The sequence below is a fragment of the Meriones unguiculatus genome, chromosome X, assembly GCF_030254825.1.
Source record: "Meriones unguiculatus strain TT.TT164.6M chromosome X, Bangor_MerUng_6.1, whole genome shotgun sequence".
In the NCBI taxonomy this organism is placed as follows: domain Eukaryota; kingdom Metazoa; phylum Chordata; class Mammalia; order Rodentia; family Muridae; genus Meriones; species Meriones unguiculatus.
The window spans coordinates 70,773,953-70,794,715 of NC_083369.1; the positions used below are offsets into that span (position 1 = coordinate 70,773,953).

Consider the following 20,763-nt stretch of genomic DNA (forward strand, 5'->3'; position numbering starts at 1 on the left):
CAGACAGACCTTGATCGTTGGCACTCAGGCCTTTTCTTAAACTGTTTTTGGAATAGTGCATATTTCCATCACCATTAATGGAGACATATTTTTTTGAAGCCTGATTGTACCTTGGGTCATAAAAGCATGACAGAAAATATCACACCTGTTCTTAGAGTCATAGAACTGTCAAACCAGGATTTGATGTCCATTTCCTCTGTGTTAAAATCCCTACCATAAATTATATTTGTGTGCAACGAAAAGCAAGACATTTTGTAAAGAAGTACTATATAGATGTCTTGGATGCAATTAGGAAAGAGTACCAAGTAAGACAATTTCATTAGAAAAATAGGAGATGACTTGGAGTGTGAGGTTCACTGGGGCTTGGACTGACACAGAGGACAGAAGGGCAACATTTTGAAAATCTATAGATATTCATGTTGCACAACTTTAGAAAAAGGACAGTATGAACCAGCTAATGAGGGAACATTGGCCTTGTCTCTGACATACTTAAAACAATGGTTTACATCTTCAATAAAATGTTCCTTGGGTAGATAAAAATCAGATATTATATCTCTGAAGACAGGTCATCCCAGCAGGCAAAAACTATGTGGAGCAATTTATGCTGTGCTGACTTCACTGAATTTTAATACTTGGCAAGGAAGAGAAGTTTGTAGATGGAAAAGAACTGAAGTCCAATGTTCAAAGACTGGGGGAAATATTTAACAATCATATATATTCAAATGGAGTTCTCTATTATTTCCAAGCTTTCTGTATTACTATTATTCACTGGTTGTTAAGGTTTTGTTTGGTTAAGGTTTTAGTCTCTACAAGACATCTGACAGAGCTGTTTACATTTTTCCAGAAACAGAATCGATACCCTGTTCTAATATTGAGGGGTTAGAGTTGGGTCAGTAACTGGAGGTTCAGTACATAAACTCTACATGAAAATATAACAAGAAAATGTCACTGTGCAATTTAGAGAAAGTTCAGAGAACAGATACTGCATGGTTTGAAAATAGTGATATTGTTTTGAAGTTCAAAAAAAATATCAATTTGAATAGTTTCTCAGGTATCATTTACATTACCATATATAAACACATAATAATTAAAATACTCTTTAATAATTAATCTACTCTTTAATAAGAGATACTCATACAGAGAAAACACTTGTAAAATTACTAAGAAGACAAAGGAACAACGCTCCATGAACATGAACTCATTGATTATTCAGTATCATATGATCAAAAGGAATTGAGAACAGTTTAAGCTACTAAAGTAGTACAAGTAGAAAGAGTAAGGTTCCAATAGATAAGAATTATGAAGAATATTCATTAGAAAATCCTTAGATATTTGAATTATTTCTTTTTTTTATTTTTTATTTTTTTATCAGTTACATTTTATTAACTCTGTATCCCAGCCGTGTCCCGATCCCTCATTCCCTCCCAGTCCCTCCCTCCCTCCCTCATCTCCACCGTGCCCCTTTCCAAGTCCACTGATAGGGGGGACCTCCTCCCCATTCCTCTGATCCTGTTTTATCAGGTATCTTCAGGACTGGCTGCAAAGCCCTCCTCTGTGGCCTAACAGGACTGCTCCTCCCTTCTATAACATGTGAGCAAATAATAACCTGTTCATTTGACTATGATAGTCAGCTGTTTGATTATAATATAACTGTTAGATCTCGATACCAAAAGGCTATATAATATTATTAGATTATTTTTAAAATTATTAACAAAACAATTTATAATTTTCAAGGTATAGATTATTGTGTGAAAGTAACCCATGCAGAAATACTAAACATTCTTTAAAAAATAGAATTAAAGTATTCTCATACTTATGAGTGATTTCATATTTTTATGGGTTTTTGAAAACTGAAAGAGCAATTATTATTCTTTTGGCTGGGAAGGAGAGAGATTTCTGGGTCCAAGCATCCATCAATTCTCTCCTTCAACCTATATGTGGTTTTCAGGGACTGGGCTCATGTTGGTTGGCCTGTACTATACGCACCTGAGTCTCTGAGACATCCTCTAGCCCATTACTAATTATGTCTTAAAGATGCCTAATGTATGGTTAAGAGAGGATTCTTGACAAAATTTTAGTAGCATGAATAGTTACCATTTATTAGTGGTGATGCCATAGAAAGAATTTTAGTCTTGTAACTCTGAATGCAGGTTCTTTTTCTCCATACTGCATTGTCTTTAGAAGGTTGTGTGGCATAATAAATGAAAGCTTTTAAAATTTTGACTACATCATACTGTCCTTGAGAATTGCATCATGCTTAATAAACTCAGAATGAACAGAAAATACATTTGCATTCTTGGCTTTAAAAATTAGAACTTAACACAAATATGTGAATATCTTGAAAAGTATGGCTTTTTATTATGGATATAAACATAAAAGATACACTTCTGTTTGTGTTATATATTATATGTGTTCATCTTCACAACAGAAGGAATAGCCGAATAATTTTTGATGTTTATATTAGATGAGTGACAGGACATTTGCCCAAATACACTTGTTAATGTTAGCTTTATTTCTTAATTTAAGCAAGTGAAATCTGAAACAACTTAAGGCTGTATGCTTACACTATAAATTACATCTTTTAAAAATGTACAAATGCAAGCATGAGTCACTAGCTACAGAAGTCCATCTTTAATCCATTAAGTCATTTTCATAAGGAAACAAACCAGTGACCTTCATGTCATTTTAAAAACAATTACTATGAGCAAAAGAGTTTGTGAAATATGCAATCACAACATGAACAATCAATGAGCTCAGGTAAAAAAAAATGTTTTGTAAGATTAAAACTGTTTCCTTCTATGTTTATTTTCTCATTTATTTGCATGTGTGCTTTTCATATAGGGATGGGTTTGAAACTATTTCAAAACATACTGTTGTGTATCTTCATATTAGTACAGGGGAAATCAAGTCTCCTTTGGGTGTTCTTAGTCTCATTAATAAAACGATTTAAGAATGGATTCAAATGGAAGCACAAAGGAAAGTGTTATTAGAGTTTAAAAGAAAAATTCCAAGCTGTAAAAGCACACAGCTGTCCAAAGGAAGAGAAAAAAGGAGCAAAGGAAAAAAGACCAGGACCTGTAGGCTGATATGCACATCAGACCTACAACAAACAGCCACTTGGCAGAAAAGCATTAGAAAAAAAAAAAGCAAGGAAGCCCAAAATGTTGAGGAAAAAGCCCAAAGAAACAGAAAAACCAAGCAGTAGAAATAGGGAGAGGGTAATAAGGAGCTGAGTCAGGATTCAAACTCATCTATGTCTACAAAGGCTTTGCACAAGTTTTCCATGGCACCTTGACTAACAAACAGCTTACCAGTTTAAAAATGTTCCAAATACTTATGCACAAATGTACTCTGAATACAGTATCTACTCAGGCTTACCATTGTTTTCTGGGACTGTGTTGGAACACAAGTCAGGAGATAGACATTATATGGCAGCTTCTCCAAATCAGGAATGTGTGGATACTCAAAGATCTCAGTTCACTTTTAAAAGTGAAGAAAGGACTATTTGCTAATAGCATAAGGATGGAAAAACTTGTGCAAGATGTGATACATTAGGCAGAGGTCTGTCATCTAAGGTTTTATTCTTCGTTGAATGAAAGGTGGCAACAGTGTTAAGACAATGTCTTATCTATGTGTCTTCTGCCAAAGTAAAGGACACATAGGCAAAGTGACAATATAAATAAGAGACTTTTATTCTGCCTTCTAATATCTTGTGGACCCCATGGAATAATCAATTCTTTTTTTAACAAAAGCAGCTTTAAGTAGACGTACCTGTTTAACTCTGGGATGATGTTGGCCCAGAGGTAAAGAACTTGTTATACAAGTATGAGGACCAGAGTTCAAGAGCATCCATTTGATTATACAACTTTAATGGCCTGAATTTGTTTCCTGATTTCTTGGTGGAATGAGAGAAACAACTCCTCCAAATGTGCACTGTGGCACATTCCTCCCAACACATATACATATCACACACACACAAATGATGATGATGATATGTTGATAACAATGATGGTGATAATGATATGCTAATAATGATGATAATGATATGCTAATAATGATGATGATATTGACTATGATGATGAAATTTAAATACTAACAACAAATAAACCAGCAAATAAATTTTATTTGGTTTATCATATGTCCTATTAAGCTTTTGACTATTGTTGCAAGTATCACTGACAGTCTTCTACTGCTCTCTTGACAATGAATGATACAGTAAGAAAATATGAGATCAAGATATGATCTGATATCAGGAAGTGTTAAAGACTGCATGGTAACTTGAAGTGAAAGTTAAGAAAAAAAATGAACTAACTAGCCAACACAAGTGCAAACAAAACTGACTAAACTACTTTTTAAATGAGCACATTTTTATCACATATATATTGCACTTCTCTAAAAGAAGAAAGATTCCTTGAAAACCAAAGTAAGCAGGGAAAGGAAACCTGCAGTGTATCTGTGGTCTTGCTTTAATCCTAAATGAAGAAAATCCCCTTCCTTTTAAATGAATATGGTAATCTGTGAATATGCAGAGAAGTACATTCAGTTCATTGTTGATGCTTGTATCCACTGGCTCAGGCCTCAATATTGGCATTATAATGATGATTGAGCTTAAGGAAGGTATGTTTTTGGTATGTACTACACTTGAAAAACCTACTTTTACACTATTATTTCAGCTGGAACTTCTCCTGTTTAGTCTTCACTGCCTTTTTAGAGTTTTAATAGACAATTATTAATTCAAATTACACTTTTGTAACAGTATTATTAGTGTAGGCTAGGAACAAAATAGCAGCAATTTGTGTCCAAGATTGATTTAAATCTCCTAAATAATCACAGAATTGTCCTTAATGTCACTTTATAAATCAATTATAAGTCATGTCAAAAGTAATAATATCATACTTGGGGAACTTTAAAGCGAGTGCTTTAAAACGTGTATTTGTATTAATATATAGCACAAAGTTGTGCACAAGGCAGTTTTGCTATCTTGAATCACTTCTCCACAGAAAAAGGGAAATCAAATTTATTGTGGGAATTTAAAATTGTAATAGTTCAGTAAGGAGAGATCAAAGATTTGAATTGAAAATATATCCATCATAAAAGATAACTAAAATTCATAACTAGCTGACGGTAAAAAAAATACGTTATAGATAAAAATATTACCATAAAAGGCTGTGAGCTGTGAGTCAGAAAGCATAGTTGGGTATGTAATAGAAGAGAGATATGTAAAATTTTTCATAAATTTGAAGCCAGCCTGGGCTACATGATTCTAAACAACAACAAAGAAAAGACAACGAAAATGTTACGGTTGGGTTAGAACACCCTCAGGAAAAAGGTCCTTTTTAGTGAAGGAAGTTCTCTCTCTCTCTCTCTCTTTCTCTCTCTCTCTCTCTCTCTCGCTCTCTCTCTCTCTCAGAATTAACATTTAAAAATCTACTCTAAAGTATCAGACACATCAGAAATAATATTTTTACTTGTTAAGTTTTAGAGAACTCATTCTTTTAAAAACTTCCAAATTAGAATTTTTTTTTTTTCATGAGGAACAGAAATGCTTCATTATAAGATATCTCAATCTCCTCATGTGAGGGAAAACCTGAAATAGGCAAATCCTAACAATTACATCACAGCACATTTTTCTGACTGCAGTAGACCACTAGAGGCTGCAATTAGATATGCAGCATTTCTAAGACCACAACAAATTTGTTCCCTCCAAGTGTATTGTATAATTATGTAAAATTAATTTAAATGGGAGCCTCAGTGGGTAAGAGTAGCTTACTACAGTGTAGTGAGCTGAGGTGCTTTGTTGAAATGCAATCTATAGTTTGTATCATGTAAATCAATATCAGCATTGTCAAATGCTTCTTCACTCAGCATAGACTCTTACTAGTAATTGAAAATGACTAGTCATTTTGCATCTCTGCCTCCTGAAATGTGGTAGAGAGAACAAGATTTATGCAGCTTTCCATTAAGGAAACTCATTTATTTATTATAAGCATTTTTACATTTCCATATAACAAAATATTAATATTGAACATTTAGTCTCACAGTCATTGCAATAAACCTTTGTACTAACTGTTGAAAGTGATAAAAGGTTCTTGTGCAGATTTATAAATATTAAATGTATTTTAAAATATAATTTAAATAAAAGTTTTTTTTAATCCACGATGTTTCTCTCTTATTTGAATTCAAATATATCTTATTTTCCTGTCCTAAGGAATCCACAGTAAAGTAAGTTATCGGTATAAAACATTCTATCTTGGATAATATGAAATATAATAAAATTAAATTATTCAAATTGTGACAACAAAATTCAATAAATACATATTTTTATATTGGGTTATTCATGTCAACTATGTCACTAGGTATGTGAGTTAACTATTTTAATAATCTAAATTATAGAATAATGCTTTCTATATATTTTTGATAATTCTAATGCTGTTAATTTCACTTCATTTTAATTGACTCAGCAAAAGTATTAACTGTATTTTTAACAAGATACCTGTATTTGAAACACATTGGTCATGTTTTTAGTGTTTGGGGAATCCTTTCCTATTTAAAATAAAAAACTAACATTATTAAAAATTTGTACTACTACAAAATTGTAGCTAATGTGTGTCTTGACCTTGTTTTTGAATTCCAAAATAGTTACAGAATTGATACTGTTATGATAACTGACATTAAAATGATGATTGTCAAGTGCTATTTTTCTTCCCAGAGTTCAATATTGTCTTGGGACCTCTGGATGGGATACCATCTAACTACAGTTCTAAAAACTGTCTTATGTGAAATAGAGGTTCAACTTAACATCTAGTGTAGAACTTTGCTGATTCATTTAGAATAATAAATTGACATATGATTTCTTTTTTAGCAAATGACAAACAATGGTACACTTATTGTACTGATACTTTATTTTTGAAACTATGAGACTAAGATTGTAATGTGGAGTTAGTCATAGTATCCCCACTACAATTCAGCCATGTTTTACCCCAGAAAATAGCTTAGATACCTTGATTATAAAACCTTATTTATAGAATTATGCTTATAATATTTCATCATCTTTACTTTTAGGGTTGTCAACTAAAACCTGCAAGCATAGGCCAATGAACACCATCTTTCCAAATTAATTGTAAGTATACTCTTAAGCATGCCCTGGGATTCTTATTTTGAATTAATGTTTAACTATTATATAAGTGATTACAATTATTTTGAAAACTTAAGCATGTACCCAAACTGCTAACACATATGCCATTAATGGCTTACCATATATGGAAAAAAATTATTTTAAAACATTTTACTACAACCTTAAACATTAAAATTGTTTTACCAAATTAAGTGTAATGTAGACACCCTTGCCAAGTTGCAAACCATTATCTCAACTTTGTTGTAAGAAAATATAAAATAAGATTATATAGTGAGAAAATATGGTCAAGGGAGAAATCTATGTTCTTAGGGACAAACTTGTAACAGTGATTTGGAATTAGAAAATCTACTTATCATTTCCTGATGGTAAATTTTAGAAAGAAAAGCTCTTTAAATATTCATCATAGATGAGGCTGGGCATGTATGTCAGTGGTAGAGCACTTGACCAGCAAGTGGAAAGATCTGGGTGCCATCCCCAGTATCAAAAAAAAAAAAAAAAGAATTTTTATTGTTGTTGTTATTCAATTTCTCAGGACAAGTATAAAGAAATTAAGAACCTTTGTTATCAGTCACAAATTCTCAAAAGTAAAGACAAACTTTCATAAAAGATGAGAAGCTGAGAATGGAAGCTGGCTAAAGTGGCACATGCCTTTAATCCTAGCACTCAGGAGGCAGAGACAGGTGAATTTCTGAGTTCAAGGTCAACCTGGTTTACAGATTGAGATCTAGGGCTGCAGAGAGAAACTTTATCTCGAGAGAGAGAGAGAGAGAAAGAGAAAGAAAGAAAGAAAGAAAGAGAGAGAGAGAGAGAGAGAGAGAGAGAAAGAAAGAAAGAAAGAAAGAAAGAAAGAAAGAAAGAAAGAAAGAAAGAAAGAAAACAAAAATTAGAAGAAGGAAGAGATGGAGGGAGAATCAGAGAATGGGCAAATCTATATTCTCTAATTATGTGACTTAATAAATAGATTACAGGTTAAGCAATGTGACATGAGAGAACTGCCCAGGGAATTCTCAGTTAACTTTCTCACTGTTCTCACGGTCATATTTATATAGTTAATATCACAAAATGAATTTATAGTTATATTTCTGGAGTAAGAATTGATGATTGGAGAAACTAATTCTTTGCTATAGGAGTATTTCAATGTGTACTTTTAGTAGCATGCTAATATATAACTATATAAAAAATTAACCAGTGCAAAAAAATGTAAGTCTATCAAATTTCAACAGATATTAAGAAGGAAATAAGGTTGGTAATGTCTGCTACACACATAAGTAATGATAAAGAAATTAAAGAAAGAAAAAATTAGTGAATTTTTCCAACAAGGCAGATATATAAAAAATAGTTACATTGAAATCTAACCAATAGTCAAAACAACCAGCCTCAAAGTGTTCTGCCAGGTGATTAAGGATATTCTCCTTTAATGTTATGGCAAGCATTGGACTTTCTGTATTTAATATGTATTAAAAGGCTTCTATTACTCTCTCACTGGTTTTCCATGTACTGCAAATATGAATCCTTAGGGGAAAATCAAAGCGTATAAAGTATAAAATTGTGAAGTGCTTCAGCAGAAGAATCTCACTGTAAGTCTATGAAGATTGAAGTGTACTGCAGATGTTTTCATTGTGTTGATGGAATAGGTTAACATTGATGTACAGGTTAGTTTATACAGTATTCACACAAGATCATCATGTCATGCTGATGACCAGGATTATAAGCACCGTCCAATGATAATGACTAAGATCAGTCTTACCACAGTGTTATGTCAGTCAATTCCAACTTTGCTATCACCATTTTAGTAGTATTATTCTTCCTTTGGTAAGCCATCTTCTCTCTACTTCTATATGCCAAGTATCTACAACCTCACAGTGACTGTTTCCAGTTTCTCTCCCCAGCCTGTGAACTCTTTGTGCAAATACCCGGTTTTTAAATCAGCTGTTATAAAAAAAAAACTGATAAGTAAATTTACCTTAAGGTAGCAATAATTGATAGAACTGACAAACTCTATTCCATCCCTCTAAAATTTGTATCCTCCAAGGAGCTCAAAGGCAAACTATGGCTGATATTTTATTTTACTACATGAAGTTTTGGCCTATTTTAATTCTCCAGGAGGCTCACCTTGCAAAGGCGCACCAAAGACATGAAAATCACCACCCCCACACATACTATAAACAGTTAAAGACTAGTTCTTTATTGCAATAATATAGCTAATGTTCTTAATATAGTAACATTCACTGTATATAGAGGAGTACCAAGAGTGCATTTGTACCTATATACCTATACATTTTCAAGGTTTTTTTTTTTTTTTCCTTTATCAAGATTGACATAAAGTACACATTCTGGACAAACACTCTACTAACAGGGCTTTTGAGTTTTTGTAACTATTTTAAAATATATAAGAATCAATAATTTTTACAAAGTAAAAGAAGGTTCATATGATTTGCTTCAATTATTCTTCAAAGTTAGTAACAACTTCCCTATAGCTCTACAGAATCTAACACAAAGGTATGATATATATATATATATTCAGGTATACATATATGATATATGTACATGCATATATAGATGATATAGGTAATCGCCAAGGTAATGATTTTTGTAGACAACATCTCTTTTAAAAAAAAAAAAGGTGGGCAATTTTCAATTGGACAGCTGTGTTCCTCCTAAACAGGATAAAGTTCGTAATAGTAAGTATTTAGAGTAAGCATTGTTTGTTTAATATTGCTTTTTTTCTCTAACATGAAAATAGAACTCAAAGTTCTTTACCTGAATAATGTCATGTAGTGAAGAGCACCACCACATTAGTGCTATACTTCCAGGGCAAGATTTATAATTGTCACTCTTTTAATACATGTATTAAAAATCGAAGAAGTTTCATGTTTTAACCATGTTGCCTTGTGGTGTTACAAATAAAACAAAGTCACTTGATAGACTGTTTGATATGAAATCTCTGATGCCTAACTTTCAGAATTTTTCATTCTGTGTTTACAAGGGTCTAGATAACAATGCAAGAATCATAATATGTGTCAACATTACTTATTTCAATAAGTAATTTCAAAAAGCATTCCATTGTTTTACCATGATGTTGTAATAACTTTTTTGTTGTTTGTTTTTTTTTAATTTTTGTTTTTTTATATTAGTTACAGTTTGTTAACTTTGTATCCCTACTGTATCCCACTCTCTCTTTTCCTCCCAATCTCACCCTCCCACCCTCATCTCCTCCCTGCCCCTTTCTAAGTCCACTGGTAAGGGAAAATCTCCTCCCCTTCCATCTGATATGGTTTATCAGGTGTCTTCAGGACTGGCTGCAAAGTCCTCCTCTGTGGCCTAGCAAGGCTGCTTCTCCCGGGGGGAGTAGGGGGGAGGTCAAAGAGCCTGCTATCGAGTTCATGTCAGAAACAGTCCCTGTTCCCCTTATTAGGGTACCCACTTGGATACGGAGCTACCAAGGGCTACATCTGAGCAGGGGCTCTAGGTTGCATCCATATACATGGTCCTTGTTTGGAGAAAGAGTCTTATAAAAGACCCCTGTGCCCAGATATATTTGGTCCTTGTGGAACTCCTGTCCTCTCCAGGTTGTATTAACTCTCCACTGCCTTTTTTTGGTTCTCTGCATAACTTTTTAAAAATATTTACATTCTTGTATTTCATAAAGTATATTTTTACTTCTCACTCTTCATTTGGCTAAACTAATAAATATATAAGCAAAAAGATGTGAAAGTAGCAAAGACTACAGTGCTAATCAGTGAAGTATCATTATGTTCTATGTGGGTTACACATTTGTGTCACCAATAAGAACAAAATGTGCTCTTATCAGCTTGACATTATCCTTCATTTCCTTATAATAACTTAATGTTCATAAAACCACATTTATCACTAAAGCTGAGTAGCAGTTATACTGAGTACCAATGCAAGCTCAGCTGTCAGAAGTATTTTTTTTAATTGTTTTGGACATGATATTGCCAGAGATCCCTTGCTGTCCTTAAAATTAAGTTCCTCCCTCCTCATTCCCCTGGTTTCTTTAATTGTATGATGTACACTTCCACATCTGGCAGTTACCTATTTTCTTTTTCACTGTGACAAAATGCCTGAGAGTTTATAGACTACCCGAAAACATGGGACCTTCACATAATTAGAGAGAGGGGATTTCACTTCGTTATCACCACATATAAAGCATAAGTGACATTGGGATGAGTGAAGAAATAAATTAACATAAAATCATGTGAAACAAATAATTTTTTAAAGAAATACAATAAAACACATAAAATATATTATCATTATATTAACTGACTCATTAAAATATGCCTAATTCTACTAATTGCATATTGTCTAATTTATTAGAAAGAAAATAAAAGAGGGATGGAAGGTGGGACTGGGAGGAGATGAAGGAGAGGACTACAACAGGGATACAAATGAATAAATTGTAAATAATAATAATGACAAAAATAATAAAGAACATAATGTGCTACATGTAATACATACTCAATAATCAGTTTCACAATAATTATAAAAGTTATATAATAAAATAGTAGTATCTCTAGAAGAGAAACACAGAAACACTCAATCAAGTATACTTTTAAAAAATTAACATGCTTTCTAGACCCCTCTTTTTACTGAGAATATACTGGCAGTTGATAGCTGCTTTAAGAGGAAGAGGCTTCTGGGTTACCTCACTTGGGATGATCTTTACTAAGACACACATGGTATTTACTTACTTATAAGTGGATATTAACAATGTAATATAGGATAAACATACTAAAATTTATAGTCCTAAAGAAGCTAAACAAGAAGGAAGACCTGAGTAAAGAGGCTGAAACCTCACTCAGAAGGGCAAACAGGATAGACACCAGAAGCCAGAGAAGACAGAGAACAGGACAGAAGACAGCACAGAGGGCTTCTGAAAATCTCTACCCATGAGGTTATCAAAGCAGATGCGGACACTCATAGTCAAACTTTGGGCAGAGTGCAGGGAATCTTATGAAAGGAGGCGATAGAAAGACCTGGAGGGGACAGGAGCTCCACAAGGAGACCAACAGAGCCAAAAAATCTGGGCCCAGGGGTCCATGCAGAGACCAATACTCCAACCAAGGACCATGCATGGAGAAGACCTAACCCCCATGCTCAGATGTAGCCCATAGGCAGCTCAGTCTCCTAGTAAGGGGAGCAGGGACAGTCTCTGGTATGAATTTAGTTGACTGCTCTTTGATCACTTCCCCCTGGTTGGATGGCCTTACTAGTCCACAGAGAAAGAGGATTCAGGCAGTCCTGTTGAGACATAATAAGCTAAGGTCATATAATAGGGGAGGAAGTCCTCCTTTATCAATGGACTAGGGAAGACATAGAGGGGGAGGAGGGAGGGAGGGTGGAACTGGATGGACATGAATAAAGGGCCTACAGCTGGGATATAAAGTGAATAAATTAATAATAATAATAATTTTCAAACAAATTTTAAAAAATACAAAAATAAAAGCTGATATGCATAAAATTTTAAGTCTGGGTAAGATTTGAGGATTTCGAGTTTGAAATTGTATAAGGTTAGTCACGGTAGCTCATGCCTATAATTCTAGGCATTTAGGAGGCTGAAGTTTGAGGACTTCCCGATGTGCAAGGCTAACCTGTATTACATGGTTGGGTGAGAGAAGAACAAGTAAACAATCTCAAATTTTCTACCTAACTTTTTACATAATTTGTTTTGATTTGATGAACAAAGCCAGAGAAAAATCTTTCTTGTATTAACTGGGAGAAAAACTAGAATATCCTCAATGAGGAAATTCTTCTCATATCTTACTTATAACCTACAGCCGCAGCCAAACTTGGATGCTCATCTTACAGAATTGCTAAGTAGATCAGGCTTTCATATTACTTTTGTATGCTAAATAGTAATAAAACTCACCATTTGTTATATTGGTGAAAGAACTTTTAACAAGTGTGTATAGTAGGTGTTCTGTAAATCTTAAATTCTCTTTAAGCAAGCCAGAGAAACACACCTTGACATCAATTGTCTAAAGTGACCGGGAAATAGAGGAAATTTCGTGAGATAGGAAATGGGAAGAGATTTAGAGAGAGAGAGAGAAAATTAAGAAGTGTATTTAATTATCTATTTGGCACTCTGTTTTTCATATTTCTAAATTTGAGGTTCCTATATGATATCTATGAACTAAATTTCCTCAAAGACGCTACAGTTACATGGAACATTAAACAAGGTAGATTGGAGGGTGAGATCATTGATGCCAGTGTAGTGACTAATCTAAACTTTTCAGGCATCCTTCTTCACACTTAGTTGAACTCAAAAGATGTGTGATTGACTAGATAACTAAAGAACTTCTTGTTGCCCTATAAATATGTAGAAATGTAATTAGAAATATGTTTTTATATAAAAGAAAATGTATTAACCTATCTAGATAGGTTAAAATAATTAACCTATCTAGATAGGTTAAAATAATTAACCTATCTAGATAGGTTAAAATAATTAACCTATCTAGAAATTTGAAAACTGTGTACAGTATGGATATATATTTTAGTTGAAGTTAGCCTGTCACAAAAGCTGGCAAGGCTGACAAGATGATCTGAATGTATATATTAGGACCTCCCTTATTAATGGATTAGGGGAGGGGCATAGATAGAAAAGAAGGAGGGAGGTGGGTATGGGAAAATACCAGGAGAGGGCAACAGCCAAGATACAAATTGAATAAATTGTAATAAATGATAAAGATAATAAAGTATAATTATATCATTGTCCCCTACCTTTTCTCCCTTCAATCATCTCACCTACTGCTCTTAACCTCATGACTTCTTTCTCTTTCTTTCTTTCTTTTTTTATTTTTTTCATTTTTGAGACTGGGTTTCTCTGTGTATTTGATTTTTTTAATTATTGTTGTTATCTCTCTTTCTTATCTATCTTTTTATATACATATATATGTGTGTATACATGCATGTATATATGCATATATACATACACATAAACATATGTATATACATATGTATACATAGTTATACAGATATGTGTTAAAGAATATGAGAATACATCATGCTTAGTTCCTCTTGTGTTACTAGTTTGTATATGATTTAAAGACTGACTAATTGTTATTAGATAAACAATCCTTAGAAGAGACTAATTCCCTTTCTCTCAGCATTCCTTAGTTGCCTGTAGGGATAGATACTTGTAAGATTTGTTTAGGGGTAGGATCCTGTGAGAATTTTCTATTCTGTATTCTCATGACTGTAGGTGTAGTGTTTGTTCAGTTTTTTGTTTTGTTTTGTTGGGGTATTATAGTTGCAACAAAGGACATTTTTTAAATGACTAAGTCTTTAGTAAACTGGTTATTTAAAACTTATTACTTAAAAAGAAGGATCATGGAAGGCACCATGAGACTAATGTGAGATGAACAAATAGAAGGTAGCTTGTACAGCTACAATGTGTAAAAAAACGTTCAGAACTTAAAATTGAGGATAAGATTGAGCTGAAAATGTGGAAAAGGCAGAAGGAAGTGTATTTCAAAGTGGATGATTGGAGACATGTTTCTTAAGTGGGAGATCATGAAAGGCTTTGGAAGCTAATGAGAACTGAAGACAACAGAGCTGATGTGACCTCTGAAATTGCTGTGTTATACAAGTAAGAGGAATAAAGGTAAAATAGGTAAAGTGAGAGAAGACATGAAGAAGAAGATGTTCATTAGGGGTCATTAATAATGATAATATGGGTAGCCACTCCCCCAAAGAGAAATTTCTAAGAGTACATAGAAATATAGCACAGATTTCCCATTTGTATCTCATATTTTGGACACTTTGCTAGGTACAAGGCTCTATAATGTTTACACACAGAACAGACTTGCCTGGCCACCAGGTGGCTGCATTGCTAGGGTTATTTTCAGGTATTTGGGATCATTGTGGTTACAGTTTTTTCCATAGCACAATTTTTAGAGACTACCTATTGTCTCATTTACTATCTAGATAGTCTTATATATTCGTGCATATGTGGTGTTAAGGATTGGATCCAAGGCCTTGAACATATTAATCAAGTAGCCTACGAATGAGCTTTCCCTTCAGCTTCCTAAACTGGGTTCTTTTCTCACTATTCACCAGTTCAGGCAATTGATTTATATATTAGGTTTCCCAACTGAGCAAATGAAAGTGAAATAATTAATAAGATTTTAATGGAGTTTCCTACATTTTAATTGATGGCCTGTTCTCAGACAAATTTCTTAATGTTATTGCCATCATCTAACATTGAATTTTGGTCTTTAAAAATATTTAATTTCTTTTCCACTGTATACTGACTTTGAATCCCTATGGCACAGTTATAGTTGTGAGACAGAATATTCATGAAATTACAGGAAAGGAAGAGGATAGTCAGGCTCTCTAAAGTCTTCAGAGGAAAGTCAGTGACTATTTGAATAGTAATTATTGGCAAATACAGATCCAGAAGCTCCATTTTCATTATATTTTGTGATATTCATGCCATAAGAACATAAAGTTCTCAGTTTATGGTTTTTCAAAAATGTATAAATCCAATAGTGTTAACTTGACTCTTCATATTAATATGCATTAAATTTGCATTAAAACTAAAAGTGATGTAACCTACTTTTGCAAAAAGCAATACATTCCAATTAACACATCAAAGCACCCTTACTACAGAGAAAATATGTTGTTTATTGCTCTAAATTATTCAGAAGTTTTCACACAATTTGTCATAAACATCTGACTATAAGAAGACTCCGGAAATATTACTTGTGGCTTTTGATCAAATTGCAGGTTTCTTTTCCTTCTCTTTTTGACTATGATGGTTACAACAAAGAATGATGAGAATAAAATAGCAGGATGATAGTTGGATAATAATACAAAAATATCCTTGAAACAGTTAAAGAGAACTGTTATGCTGTCAGCACTATCGGGATTTAACAACAAAATGTTCAGCAAGATCTCTGGCCTCTCAAGGTTTTCAGATTTTATTGGAGAGATGAGATCAGTTAACTAGAAAGAAACAATAAAATAGTGTGCCCTAAGTAATAGGATTGTGCATATACAAAAAGGTAGAGGACCACTGAAGTCTGCATTTCAGCTGAAGTTTCTTCAGAAAGTTCCCCTATCATTTAGCATGTAGCATCTCCCTATTTTGCAGTTACTTCTTTCATCTCATTAGGCATCTATTTCCTATGTATCATTCAAGACTTTTGCACGGGTACCTTATATGGTAGGCACTATGTCAATCTTCCTATTTGATCAAAGACTTTTTTGTTATTAAAGTTTTTAATTAAATTTTATTTATTTATATATTATGATTTATTCACTTTGTATCCCACTGAAGTCCCCTCCCTCGTCTCCTCCCAGCCCCACCCACCCTCCTTCTTCTTCCCCTATACCCTTTCCCTAGTCCCCTGATAGGGGAAGATCTCCTCCCCTTCTATCTGACCCTAGCCTGCATCATCTTCCTCAGTGGCCTGGCAAGGTTGCACCTCAATACTGTTTTGTTTTAGAAACAGTGTCTCACTATATAGACAAGAGTGCCTTAGAACTCACACAGAGATCTGCCTAACTTTGTTGGGATTAAAGACATATGTCATCAAAATAATTTCTATTTTTTTCTTTAATTTGCCACTCTTCTAGTATTTAAGAGTGAAAAATATCCTTTTGAGAGTCACGTACCAGCTTGTGTACTTTCATTCCTGAAGTATAGTCGTTTATATGCTCTTAGATTAGATCAATATTTATTTTTAAATTGTTTTTGTTTTTCTTATTTGCTTAAACATTTAGTCTCTAGGAAGAAAAAAACAACAATCCTCAGTCTGTGGTTAAAAAACAGCCTCATAGAGTAAAGAAAATAAATCAAAAAGGGAACATTTCATATTGACTATACTGATAAACATGTAAATGTTTAAAAGAATCAAGTATTTATAGGAAGATGAAACAAGTAGATCTATTATAGATTTCTGGCAGATATACAAATCTGTACAAAATACTTGGGAAAATGTTGGCATTATCTCCTAAAATTGGATGTTCACAGTGCATAATTTTAAATAAAAATTTAATTATAACAAGAGAGCCATGGGTGGTGCGAAGATAATAGTGATTCACCACATTAAGGGTTATAATTAATCCCATTCTGTGCACTGAGGCCACACTTGTAGAACTCAAGTGGCTGAGTATCCAAGTAGGGAACATTCAGCATGGCAGAACTACAGGGGATATTGGGTAGGTGTGTTTTTTTTTTTTTCGTATAGTATTACTTTAATGTTGTGCATGCTTCATAAAAATTTACTAATGAATAGTCGCTGATCTAATGAACCAAATTATGGGGGCGGGGGGGTAATGATTATTTGCTAAAGTAAACTCCAAGTGGCAAGTTTTCATTTATAACCAATAAGGGAAAAATGGAATATGCTCGAAATGAATTTTGTTCTGTTTTCCTACATTAGGGAGAAAGTGAGGTCTACCCAGGTGCAAGGAAAGATGTATCATTGTCATTAGCACAATTGAAGTACAGGAAATGTTACACAGTTGTAAGTTGTCACCCCACCTTTAAGTCAATATAATCAATGCAATACAAAGAAACTTTGTTTTTTTGAGGGTAGAATTATACAAGGAGTGGAAATATATAAAACTACTAACAATAAATAACTTCCTGGTACTGAAGAGAGCACAGCAGTTAAAAGTTCCTGTTGCTTTTCCAAGGGACCTGAGTTAGGTAACCGGCAACCTCCTGTAACTCCAGCTCTAGGGGACAAACAGCCCTCTTCTGGCCTATGGCAGAACTTGCACACACACACACACACACAGTTAAAAATAACATTTAAAAAAAAATGCTTGATAAGTTTTAAAATAAATGTTTCACATGAGATAATTCAAAAAAGCAGACTTCAGTGAGAAGTTTCAGACTTTAGTGAGAGGTATCTATGACAGGAGATATTATTTAGTGGGTACAGCACTGGATGCTACACATTACCCCTGTAACTCTCATGACAATGAACCATGAAAATATTATTGATCTTATTCAACATATGAAGAAAAAAAAAGACCAAGAGACCTTGGACAAGTTTTCTAAGCTCCTACAACTAGCAGTGACTGTACTGCCACTCTGCACTCAAACTCACCTAAGTTCCAACTAACATTTCTTTCTCCTGAAGTAGACTAGGTCACCCTGCCAAGTGAAAACAGCATTGATTTCTATGATGTTTCCAGTTTCAGCACCTCCCACAAGCAGCTCCCTCTGCACAGAGGACACGACTATACTAATAGCTTTGCTCTCTATAGCACTGGCAAGTGACCCATTCGGCTCTCCATTGACCAAGTGGGCATCGAGCAGTGCAAAAGCAAACCCCCCCAAAAGCTGGGAAAGCCACACTGTGGGCTCTTCCCTCATACAGGTGGGTACATAACTAATGGGTCCTATGACCCTTCATGAACATTTTGAGGGGGTAAAATGCAGGTAGGACCATGAACCCTACTTCTAAGTAAAGATAGCTATATTAGTAAGTTAATAACAAGTATTCAGTGCTATACTTTCTAGGCCAGCATTTTAATCCATGCTAGCTGTGCAGCTTTTAGCAATTTAAATTAACCCTTTTAATAGTCAGAGTTGGACTCCATGAAATATGGTTGATCTTATTGGGATGAATAAAGGTTCTCAAGGAGATTTTATGAAAGCATATACTCATTTAAACTTCTTGACAAAATGTCCATTAAGTGTTGCTGAGAAAAGACAATACATGATTTTCTTCTTTTGACATGATGAAAAGGGGACTACAATTATCCTTAGAAATGATGGCTCCCATGTATTTTATTTGTTTCAAGCTCTTACTACATTCCTAACAAACTAGCCTTCCCCAGTTTCTTCACCCTCAAATATGAGCAGAATAATTAGATGTAGGACCTTACTTCTAGGTCCATTGCTGGCATCTTTATAATTTTATGATATGTTCAAATACTCAAATCTCCATCGGCTTCTCCCTCTACCACATAGTGAGTAACGGCAGATTCTTTAAGAGCAATAAATTTATCTTCACACACAAGTTAGAACTTACTGTTGCAATGCAGCAGTCTCTTTCATGAAATATGAGCTCAATGAATAATTGTTGATGAATATGTTCATATAACTTATCTGTAAAATCAAACAATGTTTTTTTGTAAATAGAACTAGATGGATAGAAACACACAATATTGAATGTCATAATACTTTTGTCAACATATAAAACAGAATGATTTATAATCTAGTAAAGATGACTTTGTAAAACATAAATCCTTAATAAGTTCAGTAATTAAAATAAGTAAACTTAAGGGAAATCTCACTTTTTTTCTTTTAGTGATATAGATAGTAACTACACCTCTCTAGAAAGTGGTGTTAAAGTAGGGTCCTCTACCATAAAAGACAAGGATCATAGGTCTATCTTTGGATCAAGCTTATTTTCTGATAATTAAGTCAGTATTGTTAAAGGATGTACAGAACTTGAATTCATTATATCTCACCTTTTGGGAAAGATGATGGTGAAATACATCAATAAAAAATACATAACTATGACAAAATTTAAATAAATCCTTACACTAAATCAAAATAATGCTACCTTTCCCAGATAAATGCCAACTATAACCAAGGATTGCTTCTCTTTTCAGTATTTCACAGTATAATTTTAAAATACATTATTCTTTTGTGTGTGTTGTGTATTCTAGATCTGTCTATATATCTATCACTTATCTATCTATTTATCTACTTATCTACCTATCTATCTATCAGTTATTTATTTATTACAATTTATTCACTTTGTATCCTGGCTGTAGCCTCTGCCTTCATCTCCATCTCTTCTCAGTCCCACCCTCCCTCCTTCTTCTCCTCCTCTGCCCCTCCCCTAGTCCACTGATACAGGAGGCCTTCTTCCCATTGCATCTAAATGTAGCTTATCAGGTCTCATCAGGAGTGGCTGCATTGGCTTCCTATGTGGCCTGACAAAGCTGCATTCCCCAAGGGGGAGGTGATTAAAGAGCCAGCCACTAAGTTCATTCCAGAGAGAGCCTCTGCTCCCCTTAATAGGGGCTCACTTGGAGACTCAGTCTATGGGCTACATCTGAGAAGGGGTTTTAGGTCCTCTCCATGCATGGTCCTTGGTTGAGGTATACGTCACTGCAGGGGCTCTTGGGCCAGTTCCCAACATTTGCCTGCATATTTCATGATTTTCTTGTTTTTTTTTTTTTAATTGCTGAGTAGTATTCCATTGTGTAAATGTACCACAATTTCTGTATCCCTTAGTCAGTTGAGGAAAACATGGTTGTTTCCAGATTCTGGCTATTACGAATAGAGCTGTTATGAACATGGTTGAGCAAATGACCTTGTTGTATAGCTGAGCATTTTTCTTTAGACTATTGTCTTTATTAATATTTGAGAATGGTGGAATTTTTACCTTTTCAAGTTTGTGAGTAATATGAAGTAAAAGAACACAGACTTTTCCTTATATGGATGTCCCTTCTGAGTTTCCAGATCTGGTCCCTTTGGAAATAAAAGTGGATGTCTTTCTTCCCTACAACTACAAGAAAATAGAGTGCTTACCTGACCCATTAACTTTCTGAATGAATATGTTCAAGTACAGTTTTGTTGTTTGCCCTTTACTAGTTTAACTGAGGTGTAAGTACTATTTGAATGCCCCCACACA

The 20,763-nt window shown here is 34.0% G+C and overlaps 1 protein-coding gene and 1 non-coding gene across 4 annotated transcripts in view; both read left to right on the plus strand.

Moving 5' to 3' along the window:
- The window catches only part of Htr2c (5-hydroxytryptamine receptor 2C), a 377,148-nt gene that overhangs the window by 12,870 nt on the left and 343,515 nt on the right, over positions 1-20,763 (plus strand). For all 3 annotated transcript variants that reach the window (XM_060374493.1, XM_060374494.1, XM_060374495.1), the window contains exon 2: positions 7,063-7,120. The gene's annotated coding sequence lies outside the window, so the exon portion shown is untranslated. The remainder of the gene's footprint in view (positions 1-7,062; positions 7,121-20,763) is intronic.
- Positions 18,374-18,501, plus strand: LOC132650272 (small nucleolar RNA SNORA35). The gene has a single exon (XR_009588642.1). It is a non-coding gene; the product is annotated as a small nucleolar RNA SNORA35 (small nucleolar RNA).